This window comes from Phymastichus coffea, unplaced genomic scaffold (genome assembly GCF_024137745.1).
Source record: "Phymastichus coffea isolate CEN01 unplaced genomic scaffold, Cenicafe_Pcof_1.1 PCOF00149, whole genome shotgun sequence".
Taxonomy (NCBI): domain Eukaryota; kingdom Metazoa; phylum Arthropoda; class Insecta; order Hymenoptera; family Eulophidae; genus Phymastichus; species Phymastichus coffea.
The window spans coordinates 27,698-42,895 of NW_026706960.1; the positions used below are offsets into that span (position 1 = coordinate 27,698).

General features: G+C 33.1%; 1 protein-coding gene and 2 long non-coding RNA genes across 3 annotated transcripts in view; 2 read left to right on the forward strand and 1 right to left on the reverse strand.

Moving 5' to 3' along the window:
• Positions 1-15,198, reverse strand: part of LOC131672382 (uncharacterized) — a gene marked incomplete at its 3' end in the record, with an annotated part of 198,591 nt that overhangs the window by 17,637 nt on the left and 165,756 nt on the right. The gene's annotated exons all lie outside the window — the stretch shown is intronic.
• LOC131672387 (uncharacterized) lies at positions 8,689-9,366 on the forward strand. Its single transcript, XR_009302615.1, has 3 exons — positions 8,689-8,857; positions 8,930-9,190; positions 9,261-9,366. It is a non-coding gene; the product is annotated as an uncharacterized LOC131672387 (long non-coding RNA).
• Positions 12,620-13,446, forward strand: LOC131672386 (uncharacterized). The gene is made up of 3 exons (XR_009302614.1): positions 12,620-12,741; positions 12,818-13,048; positions 13,111-13,446. It is a non-coding gene; the product is annotated as an uncharacterized LOC131672386 (long non-coding RNA).

A 15,198-nucleotide genomic window follows, 5' to 3' on the forward strand; every position in this document is an offset into this window, starting at 1 on the left:
TGTTTTATGGGAGACTGAGCGGCTACGTACCCATACATAACCGGACCCATTCAGCAGAAATGATAAATAAAGTTTTTACTTTGCCATTTGCGAGCGAGCGATTTATCAAAAGGCGTAATGAAAACATTCGTTATTTGGAAAAAGTTTTCACGAGAGAGTTACATTTGTGTTAATTGGTATACCACGTCGTTAATAACAGTCACGTTACCTTTTCTTATTTTCAAAAATTGTCTGTGAAGTTAAACTTATGTCGTTATATCACCCCATTAATAACAATTGCATTAATTTTTTTTTCAAATTGTGCTCGAAGTACATATATATAAATAGTAGCGGTTCGAAAGTTCGAACATTTTCGATGAGCGAAGAGGTGAAAAGCCATAAATAAAAAGATGCTTGTCGTCGAGGAGACAAATTAACTCTCTCGCTCTCGAGTGTCGGACAAAAATGGCACCGCTTTTAACAGGACTGCAAGTCGCGTATATCCTCGCAGCTCTCGATGCGTGTGTCTGTCGCGGAGAATACAAACATGTGCACTTTAGCTGTCGTCGTTGCTGCACACACAGCGTAAATCACTTTGTGAGAAGAGTCGCCCGAATTATTCGATGACGCGGACAAGAACAATGGGGTCGTCGTTGTCAAGCTATACGTTAATTTTTTTTCTCGGTTATCTCGGTTTCTCTCCCCTTTTTTTGCGCGCGATGTTCGTGCAAATCGTAGAGTCGGATTTCACCGGACATTACGCCGCGTTTGCGTGGAAATTGCTCTGAAAATCCCGAACAACTGCAAATTGTTTAGTTTTGTAAGCATTCTCTTTCGATATTTATTTCAGGTTTGTGCGTGGGAAAATTGATAACGGCTTGAGGTGCGGGAATTCAAATGGTAACTTGCAATTTTATATGCTCTTGATAATCTCTTGTCCGTAATTTTTCTACCATCCAAACAAATAAATACTTAGCATAATGGAAAGAACCAATGGATGCCCGTACGCATGAAAACAGAGCGAAATAGATTCTCCGTAAAAGGGTCCAGACGGACGGAATACCCTTAATAAATAGCCATAGGAAACAATAGCCAATGCCCAAAAAAAAATAAATAAATAAATAAAAGCCAAACCCAGTAACATAGAAATCGATAATCCAATCAATTGTACCTCTATCTCTTGCTGCTCGCGAAGGCGCCCTATTCAGTCGCGTGTAATGGAAACCATTTCGAGAAATCGGGACGAGCGAACGATCTCGTAAAGGCGATTTCGTTTGTGCGCGCGCGGCGATTGAGATATTAGCTTCACGGCGCCCGAATGCCTGCTTTTATCCGATTGAAAAATCACGCACTGTGCGTGTGCTTGTGCATTTTGCGCAGTTGCGCGTGCTTCGACAAATGAGCTCGCGGCTGCGATATATCGGGGGACTTTGCGAATTAATCGCTTGTAATTGCTGGAAATGTTTTTGAAATCAATGTTGGTATTTGGTTGATTTGTCAGCTCGATGATAGGTCGACTCTTTCTCATTGAAATTAAAAATTTTACAGCTAATTCGTGAGCGCGTAATAACGAAACGACTCTTGCGGCAAGGATATTTTTTTCGTTCGCGGGTACAATGCAATAACGAGTTGAACGAGTCACAATGTTTTCTCCAAGGCAATTTCACACAACGAAAATATCAAACAAATCAAATCCTTCCGCTCTCATTTTTCGTTACAAAGGCGAGGTTCATTACCGCCAGTCAATTAGGAGTTTAATGATGCGCTGCGGGCGCAAGTTGCGTAAAGCGATGAACTAACGCCACATGCAAGACCAAGATTCAGCTGATGGTGAAAGTGGAATGTAAGGTGAGTATATGCGAATTGGCCCTTTCAACAGTTATGATTTGCTGACCTTATCGTTCATCTTCTCAACATTTACAATTTTTCCAACTACATTTTTTTAATTAAAAAATAAAAATAAATTGAGCATGATTATTAAATAAATACATTTATGCATTAAATATTCAGTCTTTCTCTAGCAAATATCTTTAATTGGTGACAATGTAACACAACTGGGGTAATTAACGCGTTGACATGCTCTAATCACACTATTTTTTACGAAAAAGACCCATTGCAAATGATTGTTTGAACTTATGTGGCATTGCAATTATGCAAAATACATTTTTAAAAGTTGATATTTAAAGTATTTCATCTAAACAAAATTTAAAGAATAAGTCTCTTCAATTTCGAATTTAGAACTGTGACATTTTTTTAAATTATTCAATAAATTAAATTTCATCGTTAATTTTATATTAAAAAATTTTTAGGATGACTCACCTGAGTCAATATTTCACAAAAGAAATGCCTAGACACAATTTTCGTTTTGATAGCTATTTTTTTTAAAAGTTTATAAGAAAGTTCAATAACGTTCAGTTATGGATGTTATTTAACATTTATTACCTATTAATTTTATACATTTATTATCTATTAATGCGTCGTGTTCGGCAAAAGCATTTTACTTTTAATTTTTACTGCATAGTTAACTCTTATCGATGAATAATCACATTGGTTTGACTAATATTTGCCTAGTTTTAAAATATTGAGCATATTCTACTAAATTCTGTATAACGTGTATCCAAAATTCCAGTTTTCAACGCAACTTAGACAAAAGTGGTCGTTCGCATCAAACCACAGAATGAATATCATGTTAAAGATGTTTAAATATATTATACACCTCTATTTTATCACAAGTAAGTCAGACAAAGAGAAATGTAAATTTCGTGTATAAATAACGTTTCTAAAAATGTAGTGGTGAATTTTAGTTACTCAATTTCCATTTTACGGAGCGACTCCACTGATCGGACCTGAACCAGATGTGCAAGTTGCAACTATATATGAAATGTTGTTTATTGTGTCTATATCCCAGAATATATCTTCACAATGTCGAAAAGAAGAATATAATCACTTATGCGGAGGATCTTTAATAACTACCAAACATGTTTTAACTGCTGCGCATTGCTTTCGATCCTGGAAATACCATGAAATTGTTGTGATAATAGGATCAAATAATTTGAGATTAGGTAACCCTCATGCATTAGAATGGTGGAAAACTTACAATGAATGGGCCAATATTGCATATAATCCAGTTGATAAATTAGCTAATTATGCTAATATATAGCTAATATATAGCTATCATAAAGGTCTATTAAATTTTCTAATCAATTCATCTTGTAGCTTTAGAAATAGTTAGAACTTAAGTTTATTTTTATTGTACAGTTGCAAATTGCTGCGAGTTCAGATATTCAATTACCTAAAATAAAGTATATTTCCTTCAATAATTTAATGGGCAGATTAGTAATAACAGGAGGCTGGAGCAGGATAGAAAATGACATAATTTCAAAAAATAAAAGGGTTGGAAAGTTTTTTGTAATGGCTCTGGATGAGTGTAAATATTTTAGACTCAACCAATATTTTTGTTCCATTTCACCTAATGCTTGTATAACACAAGTAGGTACAAGTTGAAAATATGGAAAATTGATTTAAAAATAATGTTGCTCCGTATATTACAGGGAGACAGTGGCAGCCCTTTGTTGATGAAAGATGAGCATACTTTAATTGGGATTAACAAAGGGGCATGCATAAAGAATTCGAGTATAGTACCTGGCTGTGTGAATGTGCATGCATCTGTTAATAATGCCAGAAATTTCATTAAAAAAGTGACGCAAATGTGAAACAAATTATATCAATCATTACTAATTAAAAATTCCAAATGTATTTTCTGACTAAATATGCTATGTAATTAAATATGCAAAAATATGGAACTGGTTATTCTTTTTTTCATTATATTTACATTGAATATCTACACGAATTAGAACAATTTCAATTTTCAAAAACTATACCAAACAAAGTATTAAACTATGCTTAATAAACTATTACTCATTCGTTTTTTTTAAATCAGCAATTTTAGCTCACCTTTCAAAACTTACATATAACTAATACATTCGAAAAAAATATATGAATATTGTGCGTTATCCTGCATAATTAATAATAATTTATTGGTTTTCCAAATTTTCGCTTGAGTGCAAATACTGTGCCTTTATTTCACTGGATTTCATGGAACATATTTCCAAATATACTTTCTTATTTGCTATTTTTAATGTACTTAATGGCAAAATGAGCTGCTTATGGAAGATGTTATTTTTATTTTGCCTCTATTTCATATTGGATAAAGCAGAAATAAAATAATTAGTGCCATCAATTTGAGTCGGTTACTATTTTACGGAATAACCCCGTTGAATGGCCGTAACATGAATATAACGTATGTAGGTGAATTAATTTTTATCATATTGTTATTTACATGTGAATAAATAAATGTATAACATCAGGTTATTAGATATAAATTTATTTACGCGTGAACGTCGTCAAGTACATGCGTACGTTGTGAGTCGCGATGAGTACGGTTCGGCGGTATAACGCTATCTGAGAGAGAGAGAGAGACTCGCGGTACAGATAGATAAACAGAAAACGTCTTTTGGCTGTTGCACAATATTATAATATACAACAATACGCGTTCGCGGAGATTCAAATCAGTACACACACACACGTACAGATAAATCGATACGAGTAACAATCATACCTTAATACATATCTATAAGTAACAATTCATCTTTGAAATTCGAACAAGTGGAATTAAATCACGATATAGGAGCTTCCATAACTACTTCACACGTTTTCACTACTGCACATTGTCTCAAAAACCAAAATCTTGACGACCTTCTTATAAAAATTAGGTTCGATGATATACAAATCTCGTAGTTCATAAAAGGAAATGGTGGATAACTGTTGAAAGATATCATATGGCTTTTTATGACTCATCCAAGAAAATGAAAATTGGAAAATTTATCATATGCAGTTCAAAAAATGTGATGTTTTTTATTGCCCAAAATGATAATATCCTGGAAGATATATATCGAAATAATGTCTTTTTACAGTAGCAGCAATCGCTGCCTGAGTAGCATGTGAAAATAAAAAAATCTAGCGAGAAAGTACATTTCCTAGAATGTAACTAAATTACATGAAAGGAGATTGCTTTTCTATCCATCCTTTAATAAAAGATGGAAACACTACCTTAGGGGTCGATGTGGGTTTCTATCCTTATAAATAAGATCTATTGAACCAGTGATAAATAAACAATACAATTATTTGCATGCTTGGAATAATTTCAAAGAAATAACTAAATTTATTGAGTGTTGCTAATGATGTAGCTTTACGTCATTACTAAAAAGCTTTAATGCTACTTCTGGAAATTTCCAAATACTTCATAATAATATTCATGGTACAATAATAATATCAGCTATTTCAAAAGACAAAAACTTTTATTATGCTTCGCCATTAATTTATTGCATTGTGCGTACGTATAATTTCAAGTTTTAGAGGAAAATGTCAGTATCAAAAATATCAGCAAATCGTGTTAATGGAAAGCTATAACATTGGAATAATAGTGTTTCTGGTAGTCATAATTTCTCGTTGGTATATTATACATTCAAAAATTGACTCATACGCAAGTCATCCGCTAAAAAATATCACGAATTATTAACTTAAAATCCTTAGTATGTAATCTACGAAGGAAGTCTATTGATCCGTGAAAATGTTTAAAAAAACAGATTACGATGAATTTCCCGTCATCGTGTCCATTAGTTTAAATAAATCTATGAAAACTGTACAAGAAAATCATGCTTATACTTGCACAGGACCGTTAATAATTATAAACCATGTACTAGTGGTTCTTCATTACCTTACCGATAATAGCAGATTGCGTACTCAGGCCGTAAATGTATTGGCAAATCCATAGTACGATTATGTGAAAATTGACAACCGAGGTAAAGTCGAGTCAATTTTCTGGTCGTGGTGCGTACACTATTTTGTACCCACGAAGGTCGAAGTCATAATGTTACCAACCGCGAGCTACGGTGAAAAAATTCGAAATAACAAAAATAAAAATACGCAAGTCTAAGAGTCATAAAAATGAATTTAAGAAAATTTAAAAAAATGAAGAATTTAAGAAAATAAAAAATACTGACGATTTCTAATGTTTAAACCTCTACATGTGAAGAAAATCAGGATGAATTTGCAAAAAGTTGCAATAATTAATACCAATGAAACATAATGAAACATAAACCGGGTAAAATCGATTTTACAACACATAACAATGTACTCGACGAAATCACTCAAACACAATTGCAAATCTTTTGAGTTTCAAGTGCTGCAGAATCGGTGAGTGTTCAAAAAGTCATAAACCAAGTGCACAATGGAACTTCCAACGGAAGGTAAGAACTATCAATCATTATAGCCGACGTTATTTAATTTCCGAGTGTAGGTTTTCAAATTTTTAATTACTCACTTTACCGGCGTCAATTCTGCACATATTTAACTTGAGTATATTACGATAGATTTGCCGTTGAAAAGAGTTAGAAAGTAGAAAAATATCGTCACACGAATATTTGGTGGACTGCTTAATGGCGTATGGTAGGTGTATCTTTAGTCAGGTGAGAGTATGCCTGAACTTTGCTAGACTCGTGTAGTAGTCATCAAAATCTTGCCATCTATCCTGGTGCTTAATTTCAACATTTTGAAACATTTGTAATATAAATTATTTACATTCTATTCTTGCAAGCTTTGAATGATATTTCTGCTAGATCTAAGATAATGTTCTACATATCATAAAATTTATTAACAATGTTTTTTTGTTTTTCACTGTCATATTAATGTTACGTAATTTTAATCATTAATATCTTGGATTTGAAGCTCTGAAGAGTTATGAAATTAGAACAACACCTTCACAGCATTTTAATGAAACTATCCTTTACGTTTCAAACGATACTCATTTTTAATACTGTTAGCCACCATACTTGCTTAATTAAATTAACCAACTTTCATAAATATAAAATAATCAATGTGTGAAATATACAATAAACCTAAGTCTCATGTGGTAAATCAATATCTATTTAAGAAATTCTAACTTTTTACTGTGATTTAATATGTACGTGTGAACTATCATGTTGTAAACTTTTTTTGTTTGATCATAATCTTTATTGTTCCATATCGAAGGGAACATATTTGAGTTATTATAGTTTACCGTGAAATAGATAGTAATCTGCGAAAATTCGTGTAAATGTAAATTCTCAAGTCACCTATATATATTGCATCCGATTTATATATGATGTGATTTTAAATACATATTGACAGTTCTGTCTTCCAGAAATAAAAAAACAAATTATATTGTAAAAGCAATGAAACTTTTGACAATGAAATACAAAAATTGGGTTATTACATTTATATATTAAATATTTAGTCCTCTAGAAGATGTCTTTAACTGGTGAAAATGTAAGACAACTGGGGTAATTAACGCGTTGAGGGTTGAAGAATGCGCTTATCAAATTTTCGAGTTAGCATAATAATCTGATAAACACATCTCACATATTTTTGTGTACCGATGCAGATTTACCAGGAAAAGTGGAATATGTAGGTAACATTTATATTAAAATTATAAAATATAACCCGTACTAATTCGTACAAGAATTGATCTCAAACTTCGAGTTTTTTTACAATATTTTACAATTAACTACGGAGGATGAGGATTTTCATAATACCATATTTGTATATTTAATTTCATTGCAGTTTTCTTATGACACTAAAGTACCCAAAAGTATTTGGAATACTTTCAAATAAGTCGTATATGAAATATGAAATCAAAATTATTATTATGTAAGTATTCGTAAAACATTTGCATTTGTTAATTACAAGGAATATATAACCGACACTAGAGAATGTAAGGGCAAATGATGCAGTGCTCTATGATAAACAAGTCACGGCCAATGACGACGAAAGCAGGGAAACAATTTCCGAGCATTAGTGCAAGGGCTGTCATCAAAGCTTATTTTAATCGAACTCTGATTTGGACTTGCACTTAAGACTTACTCATTGACGAAATGAAAGAGGAATATTGGCGTATTAATGCAGCGTATTGTAGTATTCGTTCATAATCGTTAATATATTACGAATGTGACGTCAATTCCTCTAGTTTATTTGCACGTACGCCATCGTACCCGAATAACGATCTAATAGTAAACGTTACAAATTTTATACGTTTTAACGAGTTTACATTCGATGGACTTAACATATTTTTCGTATTATTTTGACATTCGTTTTTGTGAAATATAACGCCATAAAGAATGATCCGTCAAAAAATTTGCTTAAATGATAAGTTTTAATAAATTTTCAAAATAACATAAAATTTAATAGTTGAAGCTTGAACGACTTGCGATAGTTGCAACGCGTATTTTCAAGTAATAACTCTCGTAATAACTTATTTAGCGGAATAATATGAATATTGAATATTTTTTAGATACATACAATTTTGTTTTAAATGGTTCAGTAATCATGCTTCAAGCTATCTGGTTTTCAATCTATTTCTTCTTAATATTGTGTAAGTATAACAAATTATGATAATATTGAAAATTATATAAAATTTGTGAATGATTGTCTTACATTCAGACAATCAACAGTACACCGAAGGAAATCCGTTGACTGGAGAAAAAGTAAGGTTCGCTTATAAAGATGAGTTCCCTTTTGTTGTATCTCTGAGTTTGAAAAACTCTGTCGATAATGCACGTCTAGAACGAAATCATCACTGCGGTGGAGCTTTAATATCGTCAAGGCTTGTCTTGACAGCGTCACATTGTTTTCAAGAATACAAATATGACGACATAGTTGTTAAAGTAACCAAAAGCGATTTAAAGCATTCTAAAACGTATGGTATTAAAAATGGATAAGTTTTGATGAATATGTCCATAATGATTTACCCGATAATCCTCTAAACGATATCGGAATCATTAAGGTAAAATTATTTTCGTAAATAGTTAATTACGAGAAAAACTTTATTTATGACAAAAATTTAAAAATATTTCAGTTGAGGGGAAGTGTTAATAGGACCGTAGCCGTCTTGTCATTGATTCCGGAGTCTCAATTATATGGCAAGAAAGTTTTCGTGCCCGGTTGGGGATTTTTAGAAAATAATATGTCAAAAAGGTATTTGTTAACAGCAGAGATGAGGATATTGGAATCTAAAGACTGTCCACAGAACTGGATAGAGGCTATGGATATTCATGTAGGTTGTAAAACACATTTAATTATGTGCACCGCTGCAGAACCTCCAATCGAATTGACCTGTGTGCGTAAAATCAAGAACAAAGTTATCTAAGATGTAGTGTCGTATGAAATTATATGATAATATTTTACAGGGTGATAGTGGCAGCCCAGTGATTATAAATTGAAATCAAATAGTCGCGGTTCATAAGGGTACTTGTATTACCCTAAATCGTGGAATAAAAATAAGAAGTATAAATATGCATACGTCTGTTTATCCTTACAGAGAGTTTGTAGCTAATATGATATCATGCACTAATAACAAAACATGCACCATACTGTGAGGTAAATACACATACATTAAAATAAAGGCATAATTATAAAATGTACAATCAAAAGTCGTTCTCCTTTTGCGAGACCAATCAAAAATTTAATTAGCGCCAAATTAGATTTCACGCGACGGGTGGCGAAGCGACAGTAAAATTGAGTTGTAACACCAACGCAAATTTTCCCGGACGCATCATTACGCACTTCTAAAAAGGCCCTCGCGTTACAACTGCGAGCGTTAACCCACTTGGAAATATCGCGCGGCGTTGTTTCGACAAAAAATTCAAATGGAGATTCTCCGGCTGACGTTTACACTCGTTTTCATGGCGTCGTCAATTTGATTGATTTTGCAGTTGATGGTCGTGGGAGATTTCGCAAGTGAAGGCGGCGAGCTGTATAAACACACATTCACGCATACCTGTTTTAATGAGATATTATGCGAGACAAGTGTGCGTCGTTTTTGCAGCGCGGATTATTGCAAGCGCACATTGTAATGTGAAGTTCTCGATGAACGACTGGTTGTACGGATTGTTTGACCTCGCGGTACACATTCGCGTGTCAAGAGGCATCCGAAATGGATGCGTTTGCCTTCGCGCGCAGCACACACACCGAAACCAGGAACGAAGAAGAAAACGGAACTGAAGAGAATGCTAACCTACTATTTGAAAACTGCTCTGGAAACGTTGGATAGTCAACAGCTTGTGACACGTGCGTTTTCTATTTCTACGTGCCAGCTAAGGCTTACGGAGCGTATATCTCTTCGGAATAAGAGATAGCCCGAGAGAGTACGAAGCCTAACGAGCTGCATTAGTCATTGCGCGCAGCGTGCAGAGATTCACGATTTGCGCTCGATAATAGTGACATTATATTCGACGGAGTTCCGTCGCAGAAGAAGCTCGCGCAGCCAGAGCACCTCGTACTAATTAACCTAATAAATTTTTAAGTTATCGAGCAGGTAGCTGTGGCTTATATGCCGACTGCATTCTACAGAGTCAACGTATGGATGTTGCGAAAGGATTTCTTTTCTAAGAGTCTTAGAGTCTGAAAGTTGTTTGATTTCACTTGTATTGGCATTTAGATGGCGATGGGAACTGAAGTGGCAATTGCGGCCACGCAAAATTCGGGAAAGAAAGTGAATTAGTTGTTTTTTTCTCTTTGAAGGCATACAAAGCTATATGAGCAATGAAAGCTCGTTGGATTCTCGAGAATCCACGTAATCAGAGCGTGGATTTTTCGTTCTAATTATCCCACCTATAATTCAAAGAACATATCCACATAACTAACTCACTATACGACGTACGTACCACGTGCGCTTGGAGTTTTAAAAAATTTTTCTAGGTTTCCAGGTTCGCGCACGAGGCAGAGGACAACGCGCGCGATTCCTTGCCACGAAAGAGAGAGAGAGAGATAATAAATCTCCCGATATCGAAAGTACATACGAGAGGACGACGGTAGCAGCGGCTTTTACCAGGCTTGCTCGGCTTTACGGGTTGACATAATGGGCGCCGAATGATATTCCTTGGCGAGCGAAAAAAAGAAGCGGGCGATTGAGGTCGTTTCTCCAACGCTCACTTTGTGCATCGAGAAATAGTTGGCATTCAAGAGTGAATTATTAAAATGCGAGAGTGATATATCGTTAACGAGCATTAATGGAAAAACGATCAATAATATAAGTCAGTAAAGGCATATATATAACGTGTCGTTGAACTTGCCCGCCAAAGAGGGAGAGGCATGTCAATAACACTACATAGTGCGTCTGATAAGGTGATGAAGAGGATTGAATTTGCTGTAATCTTTAGCAACGACTTGACGTATCGATATATGTTATAAATCTGTGTCGATGTCAATGTCGACATGACAAAGTCAATCTTGTTTACTGATTCCTTCGCTTGGGGGAAACGTCGCCGGGGAAAATTATTACTTACAGTTGTTATTCAATTAATTTTGATAACTTAATTAGAGACTAATTTATTTTCATGATATGCTCTAATCGCACTATTTTTTACGAAAAAGATCCATTGCAAATGATTGTTTGAACTTATATGGCATTACTATTATGCAAAATACATTTTTAAAAGTTGATATTTCAAGTATTTCATCTAAACAAAATTTAAAGAATAAGTCTCTTCATTTTCAAATTTAGAACTGTGATATTTTTTTAAATTATTCAACAAATTAAATTTTACCGTTAACTTTATATTAAAAGATTTTTAGGGTGACTCACCTGAGTCAATATTTCACAAAAGAAATGCCTAGACACAATTTTCGATTTGATAGCTATTTTATTTAACCTTGGATTTATACTGATATTATTTATGGACTTAGCGGTTACCAAAATTATTAATGTCATGTTGGAAGCCTTATCGGTAAATAATATTTCCTAAACGTGGATAACTCTGTTTGTATCAATATAAACTATGCATTCGTCAGTTATTTTGGACCCGAATTTCGCAAATAATCTGAAGTCTCTAAAGTACTTGTGAAATATAAAATAAAATGAAATAAAATAAAAAGTTTATAACAAAGTTCAATAACGTTCAGTTATGGATGTTATTTAACATTTATTATCTATTAATTTATTACATTTATTATCTATTAATGCGTCGTGTTCGGCAGAAGCATTTTACTTTTAATTTTTACTGCATAGTTAACTCTTATCGATGAATAATCATATTGATTTGACTAATATTTGCCTAGCTTTAAAACAATGAGCATATTCTACTAAATTCTGTATAACGTGTATCCAAAAATTCCAATTTTCAACGCAACTTAGACAAAAGTGATCGTTCGCATCAAACCACAGAATGAATATCTTGTTAAAGATGTTTAAATATATTATACACCTCTATTTTATCACAAGTAAGTCAGACAAAGAGAAATGTAAATTTCGTGTATAAATAACGTTTCTAAAAATGTAGTGGTGAATTTTAGTTACTCAATTTCCATTTTACGAAGCGACTCCACTGGTCGGACCTGAACCAGATGTGCAAGTTGCAACTATATATGAAATGTTGTTTATTGTGTCTATATCCCTGAATATATCTTCACAATGTCGAAAAGAAGCATATAATCACTTATGCGGAGAATCTTTAATAACTACCAAACATGTTTTAACTGCTGCGCATTGCTTTCGATCCTGGGAATACCATGAAATTGTTGTGATAATAGGATCAAATAATTTGAGATTAGGTAACCCTCATGCATTAGAATGGTGGAAAACTTACAATGAATGGGCCAATATTGCATATAATCCAGTTGATAAATTAGCTAATTATGCTAATATATAGCTAATATATAGCTATCATAAAGGTCTATTAAATTTTCTAATCAATTCATCTTGTAGCTTTAGAAATAGTTAGAACTTAAGTTTATTTTTATTGTACAGTTGCAAATTGCTGCGAGTTCAGATATTCAATTACCTAAAATAAAGTATATTTCCTTCAATAATTTAATGGGCAGATTAGTAATAACAGGAGGCTGGAGCAGGATAGAAAATGACATAATTTCAAAAAATAAAAGGGTTGGAAAGTTTTTTGTAATGGCTCTGGATGAGTGTAAATATTTTAAACTCAACCAATATTTTTGTTCCATTTCACCTAATGCTTGTATGACACCAGTAGGTACAAGTTGAATATAAGGAAAATTGATTTAAAAATAATTTTGCTCCGTATATTACAGGGAGACAGTGGCAGCCCTTTGTTGATGAAAGATGAGCATACTTTAATTGGGATTAACAAAGGGGCATGCGTAATGAATTCGAGTACAGTACCTGGCTGTGTGAATGTGCATGCATCTGTTAATAATGCCATAAATTTCATTAAAGAAGTGACGCAAATGTGAAACAAATTATATCAATCATTACTAATTAAAAATTCCAAATGTATTTTCTGACAAAATATGCTATGTAATTAAATATACAAAAATATGGAACTGGTTGTTCTTTTTTTCATTATATTCTACACGAATTCTATTCTATTTATTCTACATGAATTAGAACAATTTCAATTTTAAAAACCATACCAAACAAAGTAATAAACTATGCTTAATAAACTACTACTCATTCGTTTTTTTTAAATCAGCAATTTTAGCTCATGTTTCAAAACTTACATATAACTAATACATATGAAAAAAATATATGAATATTGTACGTTATCCTGCTCAGTATAATTTATTACAATAATTTATTCGTTTTCCAAATTTTCGCTTGAGTGCAAATACTGTGCCTTTATTTCACTGGATTTCATGGAACATATTTCCAAATATACTTTCTTATTTGCCATTTTTAACGTACCTAATGGCAAAATGAACTGCTTATGAAAGATGTTATGTTTACTTTGCCTCTATTTCATATTGAAGAAAGCAGAAATACAATAATTAGAATTCAAATATATTTCTAAAATGTAGTGCCATCAATTTGAGTCAGTTACTATTTTACGAAATAACCCCGTTAAATGGCCGTAACATGAATATAACGTATGTAGGTGAATTATTTTTTATCATATCTATTAGTAACAATTCATCTTTGAAATCCGAACAAGTGGAATGAAATCACGATTATGGAGCTGCGATAACTACTTCACACGTTTTCACTACTGCACATTAGATTGAATGATATACAAATGTCGTAGTTCATTAAAGGAAATGGTGGATAACTGTTGAAAGATATCATATGACTTTTCATGACTCAGCCAAGAAAATGAAAATTGGAAAATCTAAAAAGCTTTGATGCTACTTCTGGAAATTTCCAAATACTTCATAATAATATTCGTGGCACAATAATAATATCACCTATTTCAAAAGACACGAACTTTTATTATGCTTAGTCGTTAATTTATTGCATTGTGCGCATGTATAATTTCAAGTTTAGAGGAAAATTCCAGTGTCAAGAAATCAGCAAATCGTGTTAATGGAAAGCTATAACATTGGAATAATAGTGTTTCTGGTAGTCATACTTTCTCGTTGGTATATTATACATTTAAAAATTGACTTATACACGAGTCATACGTTAAAAAATATCACGAATTATTAACTTAAAATCCTTAGTATGTAATGTACGAAGGAATTCTATTGATCCGTGAAAATGGTAAAAAAAACAGATTACCATGAATTTCCCTTCGTCGTGTCCATTAGTTTAAATAAATCTATGAAAACCATGCTTATACTGCACAAGACCGTTAATAACTACAAACCATGTACTAGTGGCTCTTAATTACCGTACCGATAATAGTAGAATGCGTACTCAGGCCGTGAAAGTATTGGCAAATCCATAGTACGAGTATGTGAAAATTGACAACCGAGGTAAAGTCCAGTCAATTTCCTAGTCGTGGTGCGTACACTATTTTGTACCCACGAAGGTCGAAGTCATAATGTTACCAACCGAGCTACGGTGGAAAAATTCAAAATCATAAAAATAAAAATACGCGAGTCTAATAGTCATAAAAATGAATTAAAAATCCATTACAATTTATAAATAAATACACACAATTTGTATCCACGTGTCCATGCATTATGATTTCGTTTCTTCAAGTCCCTTCGTATACCCTCAATCAAAATAATGCTTGGATCTACTGGCCAATCCAATTTAAGCTTTTAAAAAATACGTTGCACCTCTAATTACATAGCACTGACTAACCGGTTGTGTGCGTCGGTAAACCCAAATATCAATCTTTCTCCACGGTTTTTTTTGTCAACTCTCGATTAATTTTTTTTCGCGTCGCTTTGTAAATAATCTCAAAAATGAGGACAGTCCGAAATGACAGGTTATTG